The sequence below is a fragment of the Bufo bufo genome, chromosome 2, assembly GCF_905171765.1.
Source record: "Bufo bufo chromosome 2, aBufBuf1.1, whole genome shotgun sequence".
NCBI classification, from domain to species: Eukaryota; Metazoa; Chordata; class Amphibia; order Anura; family Bufonidae; genus Bufo; species Bufo bufo.
The window spans coordinates 702,875,413-702,897,671 of NC_053390.1; positions in this window are offsets into that span (position 1 = coordinate 702,875,413).

Genomic DNA, 22,259 nt, shown 5'->3' on the forward strand with positions numbered 1-22,259 from the left:
TGGGAGCGACTGCGAGGGTACTGCTCATGTGCCCCCGCAATTAGCTTATCATAGCTGTAGGTCACGAGGTTCAAAACAAGCCAATCCATGAGATACATTTATGTCACGCTGGGTTAACAGGTTCAGTAATAAATAAAACCTTTTATTACAGGAAACGACTAATTTAATTGCACTCATCAGTACAAGGTACATATTAGTAGCATGGACTATATTACACAACATCACAGGATAGATTTGGATTCTATTAAATGTTTGTTTGATTTCTTTAATAATATCAGTAATAACACTTTAAAGCCTTAACCCATTCAGGACCGTGCCATTTCTCACCTTAAAGGGAACCTGTCACCGGGATTTTGTGCATAGATCTGAGGACATGGGTTGCTAGATGGCCGCTAGCACATCCGCAATACCCAGTCCCCATAGCTCTGTGTGCTTTTATTGTGTAAAAAAAAACGATTTGATACATATGAAAATTAACCTGAGATGTGTCCTGTCCCTGACTCATCTCAGGGACAGGACACATCTCAGGTTAATTTGCATATGTATCAAATCATTTTTTTTACACAATAAAAGCACACAGAGCTATGGGGACTGGGTATTGCGGATGTGCTAGCAGCCATCTAGCATTCCATGTCCTCAGCTCTATACACAAAATCCAGGTGACAGGTAGGACCAGGACCAGGCCATTTTTAGCAAATCTGACGTGTCTCTTTATGTGGTGATAACTTTAAAACGCTCTTAGGGTACTTTCACACTACCGTTTTTCTTTTCCGGCGCTGAGTTCCGTCCTAGGGGCTCAAATCCGGAAAAGAACTGATCAGTTTTATCCTAATGCATTCTGAATGGAGAGTAATCCGTTCAGGATGCATCAGGATGTCTTCAGTTCAGTCTTTTTGACTGATCAGGCTTTTCAGAAAAACGTAGCATGTTGTATTTTTACCTCCGGCCAAAAATCCTGAACACTTTGACTGAACGCCGGATCCGGTTTTTTTCCCATTGACTTGCATTAACGCCGAATCCGGCGCCGTGTGTTCAGTCAAACCGGATCCGGCTTTTGCATGTTAAACTCGAAAAATGTGAAAAAAAAGTTAAAGTCCATAAATGGCGGATCCATTTTTTCCAATGCATTTTTTCATTGTGATCAAAATCCTGATCAGGATTCAAATGTAATCCGTTTTCACACGTTTTTCCGGATCCGGCGGGCAGTTCCAGTGTCGGAATTGAACGCCGGATTAAAACAACGCTAGTGTGAAAGTAGCCTTAGTTATCCAGGCCATTCTGAGACAGTTTTCTTGTCACATATTGTACTTCATGACAGTGGTAAATTTGAGACAAAATATTTCATTTTTATTTATAAAAAAATACCAAATTTACAAAAAATGAGGAAGAATTTGCACATTTCCAAATTTCTATTTCTCTACTTTTATAATAGATAGTAATACCTCTAAAATAGTTATTACTTTACATTTCCCATATGTCTACTTCATGTTTGGATAATTTTGGAAATGATATTAAAAAATTTTGAAACGTTAGAGGTAGGGTTGGGCAAACCCAAACTGTAAAGTTCGGGTTCGTTCCGAACTTTAGGATTTTTTGTCCCCGGACCCGAACATTTCAGTAAAAGTTTGGGTTTGAGTTCGGTGTTCTGCGATTTAATGGAGCTTTTTGAAAGGCTGCAGGGCAGCCAATCAACAAGCGTTTAATTTGTGTACCCTTAGAAGCCATCACAGCCATGCCTACTAATGGCATGGCTGTGATTGGCCAATGCAGCATGTGACCCAGCCTCTATATAAACTGGAGTCCCGTTGCGCCGCACGTTACTCTGCTCTTACTAGTGTAGGGATAGGATGCTGCTGCTGTGAGGGAGAGAATAGGAAAGAATGATATCACATCACAACTTGTTAACTCTGCGATCTACAGCGATTTTGTATTGTGGGTGCAATGCAACATTTTTGTACCCTGCCCTGAGCCCAGTGACACAGAAAAATACGTTTTATCCGTCTGTTAGTTAAGTGGGCGTCGGCGGCCATTTTGTGCAAGTTCAGTGCACCAGCACTGCATATGTGCCAGGGACAATAATTTAATCCTGTTTTTTAGTTCAGTGGGCAACATATACCAATTTTTTAAGTGCACCTGCACTGCATATGTGCCAGGGGAAGGGAAAATAATATAGGTAATCCGTCTGTGAGTTCAGGGACCAAGGGAGGTGACATATTCACATTTTTTTCAGTAAAGTACAATCCAAGTAAATCCATCTGTTAGATTCTGTGGGGACAATTTTTTATTTTTTTTTGCTAAAAAGTACATTTGCGCCCTGCACTGCATTTGTGATAGTGAAAGAAAATCAGTTAAATCCATCTGTTTAATTGTAGGTGAAAAAAATCATATTTATTTTGCCAGAAAGTACCTTTGCGGCCTGCACTGCAAATCTGATAGTGAAATAGAATTAGTGCATACAACTGGGACATTGTTGGTAAGGCTCAGTTCAAACCTGAGCGTTCTGAAAGGAGCGCTCTGTATGCGCGATTGTACGGGCGTTTACAATCGCGCATACAGAGACAAGCGTACACACAGTGTCGCGCGTTCCCGAAAGTCTATGTACGGGAACGCGCGACAAGCGCCCAAAAAAACGCTCCTGTACTTGTTTGAGCGTCGGGCGTTTTACAGCGCGATCGTACGCGCTGTAAAACGCCCAGGTGAGAACCATTCCCATAGGGAAGCATTGGTTTCTCCTTGTTGAGCGTTTTACAGCGTGTAGGAACGCGCTGTAAAACGCTCAGGTCTCAACTGAGCCTTAAAAAAACACTTTTTTTTGGCCATAAAGTACCTTTGCGGCCTGCACTGCAAAACTGATAGTGAAATAAAATCAGTAAATCCATTTGTTTAACTGTGGGTGAAAAAAAATCATATATTTTTTTCCATAAAGTAACTTTGCGGCCTTTGCTGCATTTCTGACAGTCCAATACAAGCAAGTGGGGGACTGAGCAACGCCATCTGTGGCAAGGTCCACCTAACTACGAATACGTGGACCAGCAAGCACGGTCAGGGACGTTATATATCCTTAACAGCACACTGGGTAAATGCAGTGGTGGCTGGGCCTGAGGCGGATAGCAGTTTGGCGCATTTCCTTCCACCACCGAGGATTGCAGGGCGTTTCTCCTTGCCTCCTGTTGCTTCCTCCTCCTACTCCGCTTCCTCATCCTCTACCTCCTCCTCATCCGGTCAGCGTAACACCTTCACCACCAACTTCAGCACAGCCAGGGGTAAACGACAGCAGGCAGTTTTAAAACTTATCTGTTTGGGGGACAAACCCCACACTGCGCAGGAGCTGTGGACGGGAATGGAACAACAGACCGATGAATGGTTGGTGCCAGTGAGCCTCAAGCCCGGCCAGGTGGTGTGCGATAATGGGCAAAATCTCGTAGCAGCTCTGGGCATAGCCGGTTTGACGCACATCCCTTGCCTGGCGCATGTGCTGAATTTGGAGGTTCTTGAAAAATTACCCCAATATGTCCGAGCTGCTGCAGAAAGTGCGGGCCATCTGTGCGCGCTTTCGGCGTTCTCACCCTGCTGCTGCTCGCCTGTCAGCGCTGCAGCGTAACTTCGGCCTTCCCGCTCACCGCCTCATATGTGACGTGCCCACAAGGTGGAACTCCACCTTGCATATGCTGGCCAGACTGTGCGAGCAGCAGCAGGCGATATTGGAGTTTAAGCTGCAGCACGCACAGATGAGTCGCTCTGCGGAACAGCACCACTTCACCACCAATGAGTGGGCCTCCATTCGAGACCTGTGTTCCTTGTTGCGCTGTTTTGAGTACTCCACCAACATGGCCAGCGCCGATGACGCCGTTCTCACTTCTATGCCTCCTTGAAAAAACGCTTGATAGAAGAGGATGTGGCACAGGAGAAGGAGAAAGAGGGATCATTTACAAGGGTTTCAGGCCAGTCATGCGCGAGTACAAGCGCACGCTGGTAGACGCGCTGCTGATGGCATTCCCACCTGACAGCAGGGGCACAGTGGAAGCACAAGGCAAAGGCAAAGGAGGAGGAAGAGGTCGCCAACGCAGCTGGGGCACCGCCAGCACCTCAGAAGGAAGGTTTAGCATGGCCGAAATGCGGAAAAGCTTTGTCAGCACGCCACAACAACCAGCACCACCAGCTGATATGGAACGTCTTAGCAGGAGGCAGCATTTCAGCAACATGGTGGAGCAGTATGTGTGCACACGCCTACATGTACTGACTGATGGGTCTGCCCCCTTCAACTTCTGGGTCTCCAAATTGGGCACATGGCCTGAGCTTGCCATTTATGCCTTGGAGGTGCTGGCCTGTCCTGCAGCCAGTGTATTGTCTGAACGTGTGTTTAGCATGGCAGGGGGCGTTATCACAGATAAGCGCAGCCGCCTTTCCACATTCAATGTGGACAAGCTCACGTTCATTAAAATGAACCAGGCATGGATCTCACAGGACTTGTCCGTACCTTGTGCAGAATAGACATGTATACCGGCCTCACCCAGCCATTGTTATACTCCAGCGCACTTTCTCATTGTTTTATTTTTTATATTTCCTAATGTTTTGGGGTCTACCCAAATTTGAACAAAAAAAATAAAATAATAAAGGTCTCCTCAACCTCCTACTCCATATGAACCTCCTCCTGCTAGATCAAGATTATTATTTTTTATTTGTATGTATTTTATGTTTTAATTTAAACAAAAAAAACTAAATTAATTAAAACAAAAAACCAGTGTTGGCTACCTCCTCCTCTACCGCCGAATCAAGGTCATGCGAGTGACGTGTGCAGTTTGGAGGAAGAGGTGGTGGTCGCACAGAGGCACTAGCACAGCAAAAGTGGGAGCAGGGTGCAAAAGCGTCTGTTACATTAGGGACTGCCGTCTAGTTGTCCCCTGTCATTAGGACTTGCGAGGCAGGTAGGCAGGGCCAGGGGTGAGGGTGGAGCACAGTGGTCACTATCCTCCCCCCTGTGTGTAGTGTACATTACCGTCACAGTGACATTTTACCATTTTTGCCGTATACAAACTCCTGCTCTGCATAGGTGACAGGGACCAAATTTTTGTAAAATTGTCTGTTCAATTGGTGGGTGATATGAACCCAGTTTTGCAGTGAATAAACCCCTGCTCTGCATAGTTGACAGGGACCGAAATTTTAAAAAATCGTCTGTTCTATTGGTGGGTGACATTAACCAATTTTTGCTGATGAAAAACCCCTGCTCTGCATAGGTGACAGAGACTTAAATTTCTGAAATTCGTTTTTAATTGACGCGCGCCCCCTCCTTTCATTCGATCCTTCCGCTTTAAAAACTTGTCCCACATTTCCGCTCGATCACATTTCAGCCATTGACCTCCCTTGTAAGTGGTATTCCTTTCTCACGCTCCCTCTCCGGCATGGAACCCTGATTCCCTGTTACCCATGATCACCATGGTAGGCGCATAAAAGAACATCGAAAGTTGATAGGGAAGATAGCCAATTGGATCAAGGCCGTCACAGGGACGTGCGATCAGGCAGAAGTTATCTAGAGTCAACAAAGCGGTAGCAGGGCCTCTCCTGTCTAACGTTTCCCAATCCAAAATACCGCAGTGACATTCTCTGTTATCTTTTAATTATCATTCCAATAACAGGGCATCTTAAGAGTCCTGTATTGTTGTTATTTATCGTCACTACCTCCCCGAGTCGGGAGTGGGTAATTGCCGCGCGCCCACTCCTTTACTTGGATGCTTCTGCTTCAATAACTTGTCCCACATTTCCGATCAATCACATTTCATTTCATCCATTGACCTCCCTTGGATGTGGTATCCCTTTCTCAGACTCCCTCTCCGGCATGGAACCCTGATTCCCCGTTACCCGTAATCACCATGGTAGGCGCATAAAAGAACATCGAAAGTTGATAGGGAAGATATCCAATTGGATTAAGGCCGTCATGGGGACGTGCGACATGGTTGAGCAGTATGTGTGCACACGCCTACACGTACTGACTGATGGGTCTGCCCCCTTCAACTTCTGTGTCTTCAAATTGGGCACATGGCCTGAGCTTGCCCTTTGCACCTTGGAGGTGCTGGCCTGCCCTGCAGCCAGTGTATTGTCTGAACGTTTGTTTAGCACGGCAGGAGGGGGTTATCAAAGAGAAGCGCAGCTGCCTGTCCACAGCCAATGTGGACAAGCTCACGTTCATTAAAATGAACCAGGCAGGGATCCCACAGGACTTGTCAGTACCTTGTGCAGAATAGACATGTATACCGGCCTACCCCCAGCCATTGTTGTACTCAAGCGCACTTTCTCTTTGTTTTATGTTTTATATTTCCCAATGTTTTGGGGTCTACCCAAATTTGAACAAAAAAAATAAAATAATAAAATAAAATAAAAAACTAAAACAAAAACCAGTGTTAGCTACCTCCTCCTCCTCCACCGCCGCTTCCACCTACACCGCCACATCCACCGCCTCCTCAACCTCCTACTCCATATGGACCTCCTCCTGCTAGATCAAGATTATTATTTTTTATTTGTATGTATTTTATGTTATTTGAAGTCATTTCCCTATCCACATTTGTTTGCAGAGCACTTGCCATGCTCTTAACCACATTTTGCTGCCTTTTGCAGCCCTCTTGCCCTTTCCATGACTTTTTTAGAGCCATTTTAGTGCTCCAAAGTTCGTGTTCCCATTGACTTCAATGAGGTTCGGGTCAAGTTCGGGTCCTGAACTCGAACTTTTTTGCGAAGTTCGGCAGAACCTGTCGAACCCCAACATCCAGGTGTCCTCTCAACTCTAGTTAGAGGGCTTAGAAGTTTAGAAGCAAATCTTAAAATTTTTAAGAAAATTTCCAAAACCCAATTTTTTAAGGACCAGTTCAGTTATGACGTCACTTTGTGGGGCTTACATATTAGAAACCACCTATAAATCACCCCATTTCAGAAACTACACCCCTCAAGCAATTCAAAACAGATTTTACAAACTTTGTTAACCCTTTAAGTGCCCCACGAGAATTAAAGGAAAATGGGAATGAAATTTCAAAATTTCGCTTCTTTTAGCAGATTTTAAATTTTTATCTATTTTTCTGCAACACATCAAGGGTTAACAGCCAAACAAAACTCAAAATCTATTACCCTGAATCTGGAGTTTACAGAAACACCCCATATGTGCTCAAAATCTGATGTATGGGAGCACAGCAGGCTTCAGAGTGGAAGGAGCACCATATGGCTTTTGGAGAGCGGATTTAGCTGGAATGGTAATTGGGAGCTATGTCGCATATGAAGACACCCTAAGGTGGCCCTACAGTGGAAACCATTTTGGAAACTACACCCCTCAAGGAATCTTTCAAGATGTGTAGTGAACACTTTGACCTCAAATGTCTTTCCTAAAATTAGGAAACACTTGGCAGTGAAAATTAAAAATTGCAATTCTTTTTACAAAAAAGTTATTTTTACACCCTCATTTTTTACTTTCCCAAAGTGTAACAGGACAAAATTCACCCCACATTTATTTCCCCATTTCCCCCCGAATATGGAAACACCCCATATGTGCTCAAAAATGATGTATGGGCGCACAGCAGGGCTCTAGAGTCAAACAGCAAAATATGGATTTTGCTGACCTGAATTGGCAGACATTGATTTTAGGTGCCATGTCGCATTTAAAAAATTCCTGAGGTCCCCAGAAATTAAAAAGTGACCCCATTTAGGAAAGAGCACCCCCGTGCGAACATTTTAAGTGGTAGAAAGAGTACTTTTCAGCAAACATGTCTCTCACAGAAGGCAGAAACACTTGTTAAAGGATTTCAAAGCACACATTTGTGAAAATGAAAAATTAGACACTCCAATATTAATAAACCACAAATGGTTCAATATTTGCGACACTATGCAAAGACTCACATATAATGTAAAGACATAATTAATTAATAGAAATTCATAGTTTATTAATAGAAATTCATATAAAACATGATACATAACATCATTAAAAATAGCAGCAATACATGAGGTGCTGTGACAAAAAGTACCATATTTTTCGCCCTATAAGACGCACCGGCCCATAAGACGCACCTAGGTTTTAGAGGAGAACAATAATAAAAATATATTTTCCATTACACCTCAGGTCAGACCAGCAATCAGACCACCAAAGTTAATCAGACCTCAGCTTACAGCCCCAATCAGACCCCCAATGTCAATCAGACCTCAGATCAGACCTCCAATGCCTTAGATCAACCCCCCAACCTTCAGCCATCTATTAGCCCCCATATGTCAGCCATCTATTAGCCCCCATATGTCAGCCATCAGCCCCCATATGTCAGCCATCAGCCCCCATATGTCAGCTATCAGCCCCCATATGTCAGCCATCAGCCCCATATATTCAGCCATCAGCCCCATATATCATCCCCTATATGTCAGCCATCAGCCCCCATATTTTAGCCAGCAGCCCCTATATGTCAGCCATCAGCCCCCATATGTCAGCCATCAGCCCCATATATCAACCCCTATATGTCAGTCATCAGCCCCCAGTGCAAAAAAAAAAAAAAACTCACTTACCTCTCCTGCTCTTGGATGCCACCGCTCCTCACCATCGTGATCCTCTTCATCCTGCTGTTGGCTGTGTATCGCGGCGCACAGTGTGAGGTCACAGAGCGCCCTCACGCCGTGCGCAGCCCTGCACAGCCGATAGCCGAGATGAGGACCAGGAAGCGGTGAGTACAGAGCCTTCACCACTTCCCAGTCCTCCGGTACTAATGAAGCGCTTCCATAATGGAAGCGCTTCATTAGTATTCGCCTCATAAGACGCAGGGACATTTTTCCCCCACTATGGGATGAAAAATTTCCCCCACCGTCAATCGGGTAACATATTTATAAATTAGAACCGGGTATACAGTACGCTAGATAAACTAATTGACCAAAGATGTCAATATTTGTATCACCCATACATTTAGTCGCCCTGCTTCTATCTCTGAGTATTATATGCCACAATATAGTTCATCTCCATATCCAACAACAAAATAACTGCTAATGCAAAAAAGTCCCTAGATAGGGCTTAAAGAAATTGGTGTTGGATATGAAAAACATAATAAGCAACATAAACCGGTGGCAAGAAAATTACATACAGACCCAGGACCTGGAGGGAACACCAACCATGACGCGCGTTTCGCCTCGCTTCTTCTTGGGGGCCCCACATTTTCTCCTTAACCCATAAGGGGTTAAAGGAGAAAATGCACCCCAGTATGTGTTCCACATTTTCTCCCCATTCAGAAAACACCCCATATGTGCTTGTAGCCTGCTGTATGGGTGCACAGCAGGCAAACAGCAAAATATGGATTTTGCTGGCAGGCCTGAATTGGCTGACATGGATTTTAGGTGCCATTTAAAAGATTCCTGAGGTCCCCAGAAATTAAAAACCCCAAGAAGTGATCCCATTTTGGAAAGAGCACCCCCGTACGAACATTTTAAGTGGTGAAAAGGGTACTTTTCAGCAAATATGTGTCTCACAGAAGGCAGAAACACTTGTTAAAGGATTTCAAAGCACACATTTGTGAAAAAGAAAAATTAATAGCAGACCCCAATTTTTGACTTTCACAAGGAAATGCACCCCAGTATGTGTTCCCCATTTTCTTCCCATTCAGGAAACACCCCATATGTGCTTGTAGCCTGCTGTGTGAACGCACAGCAGGGCTCTAGATGCAAAGTGTAAAATATGTTTTTTGCAGGCTTGAATGTCGCAATGATTTTAGGTGCCATGTCGCATGTTAAAAAATTCCTGAGGTCCACAGAAATTAAAAACCCCAAGAAGTGACCAAATTTTGGAAAGAGCACCCCGTACGAACATTTTAAGGGGTGAAAAGGGCACTTTTGACCTAACAGGTGTTTCACAGAAATGAATATGCAGTGGTTGGTGAAAAGTGGATCTGTAAGCTATGCGGACTAAATCATATAAGGTGGTAAAACTACTGTACAGGGTACATCATGGATGAAATTAAATTAATACTCCATGTGTGAGTGGTAGATTTTAAAACACTCCTGCATGCACAGGGCAGGTTTCGCAGTGGTAAATGGTGCCTTTCCTTATCCACCTTTTGGAACACACCCTGCACCTTTTTTGAGTCCTTCTCTTCCTTGCTGTCTGGGGGACTTGACCTGGAAAATGTTGACCTGGTACAACACGGGCACCATGACTTCCTGAAGTAATGGGACCCTCCCTGGCCTGGCTTTGAAAAATTAGGGCCTTGATAACCACCTCTTGGAACTGAAGGAAAGTTCCTGTGTGGCCTGCAGATTGAAATAACACATACGCATTGCACATTGCCATCTGAACAATGTGTACGGCCAGCTTTTTGGCCTCCGGACACCCAGGGACGACTTTATCAGGATGCGCCCTGTGAAAAGCCTTCACAAGGCGACTGGCATTAACATCGGTAGCAGGAACCAACATTCTTTCCTCAGGACTGTAACCTTTCAAGTGCACGAGGTACTGAAGAGATCTAAGGAGAATTTGTGAGGTCAATATCCTGGCAATCTAAAAACATGAATTTCTAAAGCCTGAAGAAGTTCAAGACGAAAGGCAACTGGATTAATAATGGCAGAGATCTTATATGGTCCAATAAACCTTGGCCCCAACTTCCAAGAAGGTACCTTCAACTTAATGTTTCTTGTGGACAGCCACACAGAATCACCCACTCTCAGGTCCGGACCACTCATACGTCTCTTGTCAGCCATACATTTATACTTTTTGCCCATCTCCTTTAAATTGTTTTGAATTTTCCACCAAATAGATGACAACGAAGAGGAAAATATTTCCTCTTCTGGTATACCAGAAGTCTCAATACCAGAAAATGTGCCAAATTGCGGATGAAACCCATATGCTCCAAAAAACTGCGACTTATCAGTGGACTCCTGTCAATGGTTATTTATGGCAAACTCTGCCAACGACAAAAATAAAGACTACTCCTCCTGATTCTCCGAGACAAAACATCTCAAATAAGTCTCCAGATTCTGGTTAGTGTGTTCAGTCTGTCCGTTTGACTGAGGATGAAGGGCCGAAGATAAAGAACAACTGAACTCCCAGGCGAGTACAGAACGCCTTCCAGAATCTGGAAACAAACTGAGTCCCCCTATCAGACACCACATCAGAGGGGATACCGTGTAGCTTCACAATGTTATCGACAAACACTTGTGCGAGAGTTTTAGCATTAGGTAGACCTGATAATGCTATAAAGTGCAACATCTTGCTGAAACGATCAACAACCACTAGAATCAGTTTTCCCTGAGGAATTAGGCAAATCTGTGATAAAGTCCATGGACAAATGAGTCCATGGTTGGGACGGGATAGACAATTGAAGTAGAGAACCTGAAGGCCGAGTATGTGTCACCTTGGCACGCGCACAAGTCTCACAAGCTGACACATGGCTCTAAACACATTTACCCAACCCTGGCCACCAGAATCTCCGGGAAATTAGATCAACTGTGGATCTGCTCCCAGGGTGTCCTTTAAGAACAGTACTGTGATGTTCCTCAAACACCTTGTGCCGTAGTTCCGAAGGAACAAACAACTTTCCTGGGGGACAAGAATCAGGTGCTTCTCCCTGGGCCTCCAACACCTCTGCCTCAAGATCAAGATAAAGGGTGGATACAACTACCCCATCAGCAAATATCGGGCTAGGATCCTTTGAATCACCTCCCCCCCTTTCCCCCATGAAAGCTACGCAACAAAGCATCCTCTTTGATGTTCTTAACCCCAGGGTGATAGGTGACAACGAAATTAAATCTGGTAAAAAACAGCGACCATCTGGCCTGCCTTGAGTTCAGACGTTTAGCCGACTCCAGATAAGCCAGATTTTTTGTGATCAGTAATTACCGTAATGGAATGAATCGCTCCTTCCAACCAATGACGCCATTCCTCAAAAGCCAACTTGATGGCCAACAACTCTCTATTACCTACATCATAATTTCTTTCGGCAGTAGAGAGTTTAGAGAAAAAAGCACAAGGGCGCCATTTGCTAAGAGAAGGACCCTGTGACAAGACTGCTCCAACCCCCACCTCAGAAGCATCAACTTCAACAATGAATGGCTGTGAAACATCAGGTTGCACTTGGTAATAAGGTTGATGAGGCAATCATATCCCCGATGTGGAGGTAACTCCTGATCTCCATGTAGTGTCCCACTAGGTAAATGTAGGCACTACACAAGGGTCAATTGGGCCACGTTGTTCTCCACCTCCTGTGGAACAGTGGCAGTGTATTTCACAGTACATTTTAATGCATTTTATTGTGTATTTTCCCTGTGATATGTGCAGCAGGCCTATTATGGTGTAGTTTAACATCCTAGACACTAGAGGGAGCTAGGGAGCCCCTAGTATATATACTTAGACCCAGAAAGGGAGGGGTTAGTCTGTAGTCAGGAGTCTGTGGAGACAGAGGTGAGAGGGCACCAGCCAGAGACAAGCTGAGGGCCTCCTCCTGACATGCAGCTAGACAGCCCAGGCTTCTAGTTGATACCAGGAGGCTAGAGAGTGTGGATCAGCCTGCCTGAGGACATTGAGCCAGAGTTAGCTCAGAAGATTTGATACCAGGGAAAGAGTTGCCTCCTGAGAAAGCCAAGTTCCCACAAGCCAAGCAGAGCCAGGATTCCAGCTAGACAAGTAAGCTGAAGGGCAGAAGGATTTATACTTGATGCAAGGATATATACCTGAGGAGGATTGCTACCAAGGATAAAAGCCAGCATTAGGGCATACGGGCCTTGGGATACAGACAGACAGGAGTTCTGAGGAACAGTGTACAGTATTTCTGAGGAGAAGGTACAGCCTGGTCTGTGATTGTGTTTAACCCTCTGAGTATCTTGCAAAGAACATTGTTGCCTGCCATTGATGTGAAAGCCTGCTTGTGATGTGATCCTGCTATATGGGACTGAACTTGCAAAAGTCTGTACAAAATTAACTGTTTCAAGTAAAGAAAAGTTTGGTTCACCACCACACTGTGTTCCTCACTTATTACAACTACCAATCGGTGTGCCACCGTTACAGGCACTGGCGTCACGAACCTTAAAGGGACCTTGCCCTAGGCACATTAAATATCTGCAACATCCAGGGCACCTCACCTACCATCAGGCCTGGTCCCTATATACAGAGAGTGCCCCAGAGGACTACTGTGCCAACCTCTCCATCACTGCTGTATGCTGCCCAGGGTCATCCTACAAACTGTGAGTAACCCATAGCAATCCTCGTTTGCCTAAGTAACCGTGACCTCACATCGCTATACCCTGCAGGCCTGCGTACTGCATCCACTTTCAGAGAATACATCAGAAAAATCTGAAATGAAAGAAGGTACTATTTTAGTGGTTACAATAGAAAGCGACATGCTAAGACAGTTGTCTATGCAAAAATCACTCCAATCAAGAATCTGTCTCGCTTGCCAATCGAAAGTAGGATTCGGTTTGGTTAACCACGGTAACCCTAGCACCAGAGGAGCAGGCAGACCCTCCAGCACAAAACACAAAATGGATTCTTGATGAGAATCTCCCACCTTTAGGCGAATGTCCTGCACCATTTGTGATAAATGCTTTTGTGAGAGTGGCACCGAATCAATAGCAAACACTGGAATATGTTTGTCTAATGCGCTTGTTGTCAAATCATGCATACTGTACAGACGAACTGGCCATCCACTAGGTCAACCCCTGCCCCACTGTTAATAATATATACGTCAATTCCCACAGTTTTGGAGTTTAGCGCCACCTTGGCAGGCAGGAGAAATTGGGTACTACCGGTAAAAGACAAAAGTGCATTCTCAGATTCCCCACCCACACTACCAAGAGTAAAAAAGAGGACTAAATACATTAGTGTTTATTTTTCTTTATTTTTCACCTTGACGTTTAACATAAGGACATACGTTAACAAAATGTCCCCCTTTACCACAGAAAAAAACGGAGTCTTTTCTTAACCTTATAGTTCTTATCACCAGGTCCAGGAGTGACCTCTCCCAACTGCATTGGCTCATCATCAGACATGAGCTCAAGTGCCTCCCTACCCATAGTGTCGGAAGAGGCCGCTTCCCCATACAGTATGATAGTGCGTCCCGAGGGAGAGGAACCTTAGATCCCTCCCTCAGGTGTCTATCAATACGTACAGCCAGATACATGGCCGTCTCCAATGACTCTGGATATTCGTGAAAATGCCAACGCATCCTTCAGGTTCTCGGATAACCCTTGACAGAATTGACTACGGAGGGCTGGGTTATTACACTCAGTATCAGTTGCCCATCTCCTAAATTCAGAGCAATTTCAGAGCAAGAACGCTCTCCCTGGCATCCGCAGAACACTCTCCCTGGTGTAAGCCACACAACTTAGTCTCGGCCGATCTGGGTCATCATAGATAAGCCCCGGAGCTCTGAAAAATTCATCTACCGACCAGAGGGATTGTGATCCGGTCGGCAAAGAAAAAGCCCAAGACTGAGCGTCACCTTTCAGTAACAAAATAATATTCCCCACTCATTGACTCTCGTCCCCAGAAGAATTAGGACGTAGTCTGAAATATAGTTTGCACGACTCCCTGAACCGAATAAAGTTGGCACTTCCCCTGGAATACCTATCCGGGAGAGCGACCTTAGGTTTAGAGCAGGCCTGGTTCCCGCTGCCGGAACCCGCCGCCTGTGGTCTCTGAAACTGCGAGACGGCCGTCCTGAGGTTAGCCTCCAAAGACCGTCCCTGTATACGATTGACCAGTGCAGAAACAGTATCCATCGCAGTACTGACACAAACAAAATGACAGTTTTTTGGGCAGTTGATAATGTCACACATAATGGGAAGGGGAAACACCAGAATACACACAGAAGGGAATAGACCAGAGTCTAGGCCTCAAAGCTAAGGAAGAGGGATGGTGACCTCCTAGGAATCCCTAGACCTCTTATATTCAATCAAAGCACTCCCCTTTGTGCAAATAATAGTCTGACAGACGAGTCTCACTTTGACTCTATACTTGCAGTTTCTCACATACAATTCAGCCACCATTTATTGGTATTATGATCAAGCATATGAGGAAAAAGTTACTCACGCTTCAGAAGTATCTTCAATATATTTGTGGCTTTATTCTTCTTGATAAAAGACATATATGGCTCACAGGCACTATTTGTTCAGAGGACGCTCAGCTATACCACACTAGTTCATGCGCAACGTTTCGGGGGTCACGCCTCCTTACTCATGCGTGAACATCAGGTGTAACTAGCAGGCTTAAATGCTCAATACCATGGGTAGGGTCTATTTTTATATTCTACGCCCTATTTTGAGAGAAAATAAAATAATTACAAAATAACTGTCACAAAAACACCTTGAAATTACAGATGTCATTTAACCCTTTTGGTTTTAATGTCTCCATTTTTGTTATCCAACTAGTTTCATGTTGCAATAATTTGCGTTTATTCTCATCTGCAGTTGTTCCTGGTTTAACATATTCTAATACAACCCATTTTATTTCATTTCATCTATGTTTCTTTTCCTGAAAGTTTTGCAACAATGTGGTTACCTGGTATTTATTTTTTTCTTTTTATATTCTGCTGTCTATTGCATCCATGCATCTCCTTATTTTAGATTTATGTTCATTTAGTCTCACTCGTATTTACCTTTTAGTTTGTCCTATGTACCGCATGCTGCAAGGACACCTCAATCCATATATTACATTTTTAGTCAGACATGTGGCATAATGGTACATAGGAATTTCATATCCTTTTCTTGGATGGTTAATGTTCTGTCCTCTTAAAATTTTGTTACAGTTCATACAGGATAAACAGGGAAACGTACCCTTTCTTTGAGTGGCTAACAAAGTTTGTCGATCTTTTTTATGTATTTTTATGTCCCCCTTAATTAGTCTGTTTCCTATTGTTCTTCCTTTTTGATATGCAAACCTGGGTTTGTTTTTTAAGTCTACCATACTTTTTTTTAAGTCTACCATACTTTATATCATATTGTAATATGTCCCAATATTTATTGATGTTTTTTTTTTTATTATTATTGCATGACGATCGTATGTCCCTATATACAGTACAGACCAAAAGTTTGGACACACCTTCTCATTCAAAGAGTTTTCTTTATTTTCATGACTATGAAGGCATCGAAACTATGAATTAACACATGTGAAATTATATACATAACAAACAAGTGTGAAACAACTGAAAATATGTCATATTCTAGGTTCTTCAAAGTAGCCACCTTTTGCTTTGATTACTGCTTTGCACACTCTTGGCATTCTCTTGATGAGCTTCAAGAGGTAGTCCCCTGAAATGGTCTTCCAACAGTCTTGAAGGAGTTCCCAGAGATGCTTAGCACTTGTTGGCCATTTTGCCTTCACTCTGCGGTCCAGCTCACCCCAAACCATCTCGATTGGGTTCAGGTCCAGTGACTGTGGAGGCCAGGTCATCTGGCGCAGCACCCCATCACTCTCCTTCATGGTCAAATAGCCCTTACTTTCAAGGTTTTCCCAATTTTTCGGCTGACTGACTGAACTTCATTTCTTAAAGTAATGATGGCCACTCGTTTTTCTTTACTTAGCTGCTTTTTTCTTGCCATAATACCAATTCTAACAGTCTATTCAGTAGGACTATCAGCTGTGTATCCACCTGACTTCTCCTCAACGCAACTGATGGTCCCAACCCCATTTATAAGGCAAGAAATCCCACTTATTAAACCTGACAGGGCACACCTGTGAAGTGAAAACCATTTCAGGGGACTACCTCTTGAAGCTCATCAAGAGAATGCCAAGAGTGTGCAAAGCAGTAATCAAAGCAAAAGGTGGCTACTTTGAAGAACCTAGAATATGACATATTTTCAGTTGTTTCACACTGGTTTGTTATGTATATAATTCCACATGTGTTAATTCATAGTCATGAAAATAAAGAAAACTCTTTGAATGAGAAGGTGTGTCCAAACTTTTGGTCTGTACTGTACAATAGATGATCTTTAGTATCCTTTTTAATCTTCCTTTTTAATAAAGACTCTCTGGGAATTTGTTCAACTTCCTTTTTTATATTATCCATCATATTTTTTGGATAGCCTTGCTTAATAAAATTATGTTGTAACAGTTTTTCCTGTTTTATATAATCAGTATTCTTTTTAGCTATACGTTTTGCTCTTATCAACTGACCTTTAGGTATACTTTTAAAGGTATGTCGGGCGTGGTGACTAGTGTAGAGTAGAGTATTATTCTTATCTGTAGGCTTTGTATACAATGTAATATCAAAACCTCCTTTGCCATCCTTTCTACATCTAAGAATTGTATAGTCATAGTGTGATAGTGTAACTGGAATTTAATAGATTCATGGCATGTGTTCAGATATTCAATAAACGCACTATCTTTCCATAATAGGAAAATATTTTAGTTTTCCAGGATTAAAAATAAAATTCTTTTCAAACATAGCCATGAAAATATTAGCAAAACTCGGTGCTGCGGAGGACCCCATCGAAGTCCCCTGCAGCTGCAAGTAATATGCATGTACAGCGCTAGTCCTTAAGTCACGTCCAGCTGCGTCATACTCATGAGAATAATATAAACTTACTGTACAAAAAACTTTAAATGGCCATATGTATAAAAATAAACTTTATTAAATTAATCACAATAATATACTGTAAAAAGATGAAAAACACAACCACTAAAGTGCGGTACCAACTGAGGGACACAGGGTAAATGTATAAATATACATTTGTGGGGTCAGTATAAACACTTCAATGTATACAGTTTTCAGACATTTGTATGGGTCATAAATATTAAAGTGCCAAATACAAGTTACCCAAATAAGACATAAGTCTGATAGAAAATTACAAATACCCCTCACACAGACAGGAAAGCAAGATCATACAGTGAGACAAAGCTTACCAATGCTGTTACTGACAACCTCAGGAGGACAGCACACCCCGACGTGCGTTTCGGCAAAACACCTTCTTCTGGGGGTGCGGTTCTTCCCAAAAGTGGGCAGTATTTATGTACCAGCCTACCAATCAATGTAAAGTGATCATAATTAAAAAGAGTGCATACCGGTGTGTGTATTTCTAAATGGTGCCAAACAAACTGCAGAAAAACACCTCCACCGAGGGTATGAGAGGGACCGGAAGTGTGTCATACCCACGTGATGGCCAGTCACATGGGCATACGCAACCTCCGGACGCTGCAGAGTAGGTAGAAAACTGGATCACGTGATCAGGAATGCACGGCGGCACGTGATGGCCAATCACGTGGACCGCAGCGCATCTCCGCAACTAAAAACTGTCACAGTAAAAGTCACGTGACCTCGCCACAGCATAATGAATCAATCCCTGATAGAGGGAAAAAGAGGCATGACTAATACATTCCAACAGTTGTAGACCAAATGGGGTATATATAGAGATACCAAGGGTAAATAAAGCTGAGTACACAATCACTTGTAAGTATGATAAGTGAGGTCAATAATAAAGACAATATAACACAAGAGTGTTATAAAAAAAATGTGAAGGAATGTTTAAGTGAACATGATTAACGTGATAGGTGATCGAAATAACATGATTAGATAAGATAGAGAAAAAAGTGAAGGTAAAAAAGTGGAAAAACATAATTCACATAGTTGCACATAAAAAAGAAAGACGTGATTCGTGAGATAATTATGTGAAGTCACAATTGAAATAATGAAAATGAGTGGTGATAAAGTGACAGTGAAAATTAAATAAAAATAAAAAATGTGAGATGCCAAAGTGACTGGGAATATTGGTGAGGGTCCTGGGAAAGTGATAATTAGAATAAATATTTTAAAAAAAATCCAAAAATGCACTAAAAATATACATTAAAAAAGGTACCAAAAAGATGAAATTCATAATAGATGTGTAAGATACCACTGATAGTACAAAAAATAGTAATATAAAAAGTCTTATTTGATGAATGTTTCAAACAAGTGCCCGAAGCTGTATAATTCCAAAAAAGGGGGGCATCCAAAATATGACGAAGAGGGTCTTCCTCCACTCTTATCTTCATCCAAAAACTTGGCGATCAAAAAATGAGCAATCACAACCAGTCATGCACGTGAAAACTAAAATAAATAAATAAAAAAGTGTATGAGACAAAATGCAATATACACTGACACAGAAAAGTCCTATGGGAAAAAAACGCAAAAGATAATAACATGAAAGATATATATAAAAAAAAAGACACAAATAAAAATATTTGTACCATTATAGGAAAGGAGCGAAGGCCAAAACATCATTAAGGCTTTTGGGTTGCATCGTATCCAGAGTCTGTATCTATTTTGTTTCACGCTGTGCTAGGCACTTCGCGGTGTTGCCACCATGCATGCCTAGGTTTACATGATAGATGCCCCAAACCTTCAACAAGGAAGGAAGGGTTGATCTCATGAAACAACTTAAAGTGTTTAGGAATCTGTTAAAGATTCGTCAAGTCATCAATATCTTTAGATTTGCCTACAGTACAGACCAAAAGTTTGGACACACCTTCTCATTCAAAGAGTTTTCTTTATTTTCATGACTATGAAAATTGTAGATTCACACTGAAGGCATCAAAACTATGAATTAACACATGTGGAATTATATACATAACAAACAAGTGTGAAACAACTGAAAATATGTCATATTCTAGGTTCTTCAAAGTAGCCACCTTTTGCTTTGATTACTGCTTTGCACACTCTTGGCATTCTCTTGATGAGCTTCAAGAGGTAGTCCCCTGAAATGGTTTCCACTTCATAGGTGTGCCCTGTCAGGTTTAATAAGTGGGATTTCTTGCCTTATAAATGGGGTTGGGACCATCAGTTGCGTTGAGGAGAAGTCAGGTAGATACACAGCTGATAGTCCTACTGAATAGACTGTTAGAATTGGTATTATGGCAAGAAAAAAGCAGCTAAGTAAAGAAAAACGAGTGGCCATCATTACTTTAAGAAAGTCAGTCAGCCGAAAAATTGGGAAAACTTTGAAAGTAAGGGCTATTTGACCATGAAGGAGAGTGATGGGGTGTTGCGCCAGATGACCTGGCCTCCACAGTCACCGGACCTGAACCCAATCGAGATGGTTTGGGGGAGCTGGACTGCAGATTGAAGGCAAAATGGCCAACAAGTGCTAAGCATCTCTGGGAACTCCTTTAAGACTGTTGGAAGACCATTTCAGGGGACTACCTCTTGAAGCTCATCAAGAGAATGCCAAGAGTGTGCAAAGCAGTAATCAAAGCAAAAGGTGGCTACTTTGAAGAACCTAGAATATGACATATTTTCAGTTGTTTCACACTTGTTTGTTATGTATATAATTCCACATGTGTTAATTCATAGTTTTGATGCCTTCATAGTCATGAAAATAAAGAAAACTCTTTGAATGAGAAGGTGTGTCCAAACTTTTGGTCTGTACTGTATGTCACGAACGTGTTTTCTTACCTTTAATTCCCTAGTAGTTAGGCCAATATAGATTTTGGGGCACGGGCATAGTATATCACAGCCATAGTTGTGCAAGAGATATGATGAGTAATCTGGTAGGTTTTTAATTGAGCAGAATCGGTGAAGTCTGTAGCTCTCATTATATTAGGGCAAGCGATACATTTGCCACATGGGGTGCATCCCCATTTCGGTCCTTTTGACCCGAACATCGCACCTCGATTTACTAGGGAATAATATGACTTCACCAGTTGGTCACCCAAATTCCTAGCACGTCTAGCCACTAAGGCAGGGTGAGGGGTTAGGATTTTATCCAAAGTAGGATCTGATTTTAAAATCGGCCAGAACCTTTCTAGAATGTGGCGCATCAGATGCCACTGTAAATGGTAATTTGTGATATATCTTACCGTATTGTCAGAATGCTTCTTAGGTCTTAAGTGGACCAAATTTTCAAGTGTCGAATCTTCTGCTAATGTTCTTAAGATGGTGGACTGCTATGAAGCTACCAGGAATCTAAAGGAGGGTTCTGTCAGGAGGGGGGTCGGCAAACCCTGGAAATCTCCACCCCAGGCCTGGAGATTTGAGCTGATAAAATCCACCCGGGATGTACCCACGGCAGACCTGGCTCCGATAATCTTCTGGCGTTGTTAGTAGCTTGGCCATCTAAGGGCTGACTGTCCCCATCGGGTTGAGCCCATGGACACTAACTATGGCTACCGTCAGTCGCTATATGCCAGGAAGCTGTGTGCAGCAGTTATCCCAAAAACTCTAAACCACCTGTGCCAGGTGGAAGTGGGAGACACTCTGGTGGAAGCTCTGCTGGACTCAGGGAGTCTGGTGACCTTCGTAAGGACTATCCTGGTGCAATCCACTGAGTATACTGGCCGGAAAGTCGGGGTTATTTGCATCCACAGAGACTTAAAAGACTACCCCACCGTGCTAGTGTCTCTAACTATGGTGGCCAGTAGATGGACCCACGAGGTGGCTGTCGCCAAAAATCTACATTATGAACTCCTAATAGGGAGAGCCTTCCCGGCACTGTGGCCTGCTATGAGAGTGACTGATACCCATGAGACAGTGGTAACCCTAGCAGAGTGGCCGGGCTCAGGGGGGAGTCCAAAACCCAGGGAACCTGAGACTGAGGGCTAGCGGTAGGGGTGACCGCCACTTCGACAGAAGAGGGGGAGAAAACCCCGCTAAGTGTGATGGTGGGAGACGTGGAGGACTTGCCGCCGGGTCCTGAATTGGCAGACCTCAATGTCTCAAGGGATAATTTTGGTACTGCCCAACGTCGGGACCCAACCCTATCCCGCGCCTGAGAAAATGTGTTAATAGTTGATGGTGAACCACAACAACCTGGGGCAGAGTCAGTGTTTCCCCGTTCTGTGGTTCATCAGGATATGTTGTATCGGGTAAACCAACTATGGGGTGAGCCTATAGAACTGGTGGTCCCCAAGGCTTATCGCAAGCTTGTGTTAGATCTAGCCCACCAACACATTCTCGGGGGTCACCTGGGGCTGCAGAAAACTCAGGTTCATATTCTACAGCGGTTTTATTGGCCCAGCATATTCAAATAAGTGGAAGAGTTTTGTAATTCTTGCCCGACCTGCCAGAAGACTAGCCCCCAGCAAGATTTCTGTAGTCCCCTAGTACCTCTCCCGATTATCAAAGTACCATTTGACTGAATATCTATGAACTTCATAGGCCCAGTACCGAAGTCCGCCAGAGGGCATCAACACATCTTAGTCATTCTAGACTACGGCACTCGGTACCCGGAGGCGGTTCCACTGCGACATACCTCGGCCAAACTCATAGCTAAGGAGTTAATGGAGATGTTTTCCTGAGTGGGGCTACCTAAAGAGGTTCTGACTGATCAGGGGACCCCTTTTATGTCCAAGGTGATGA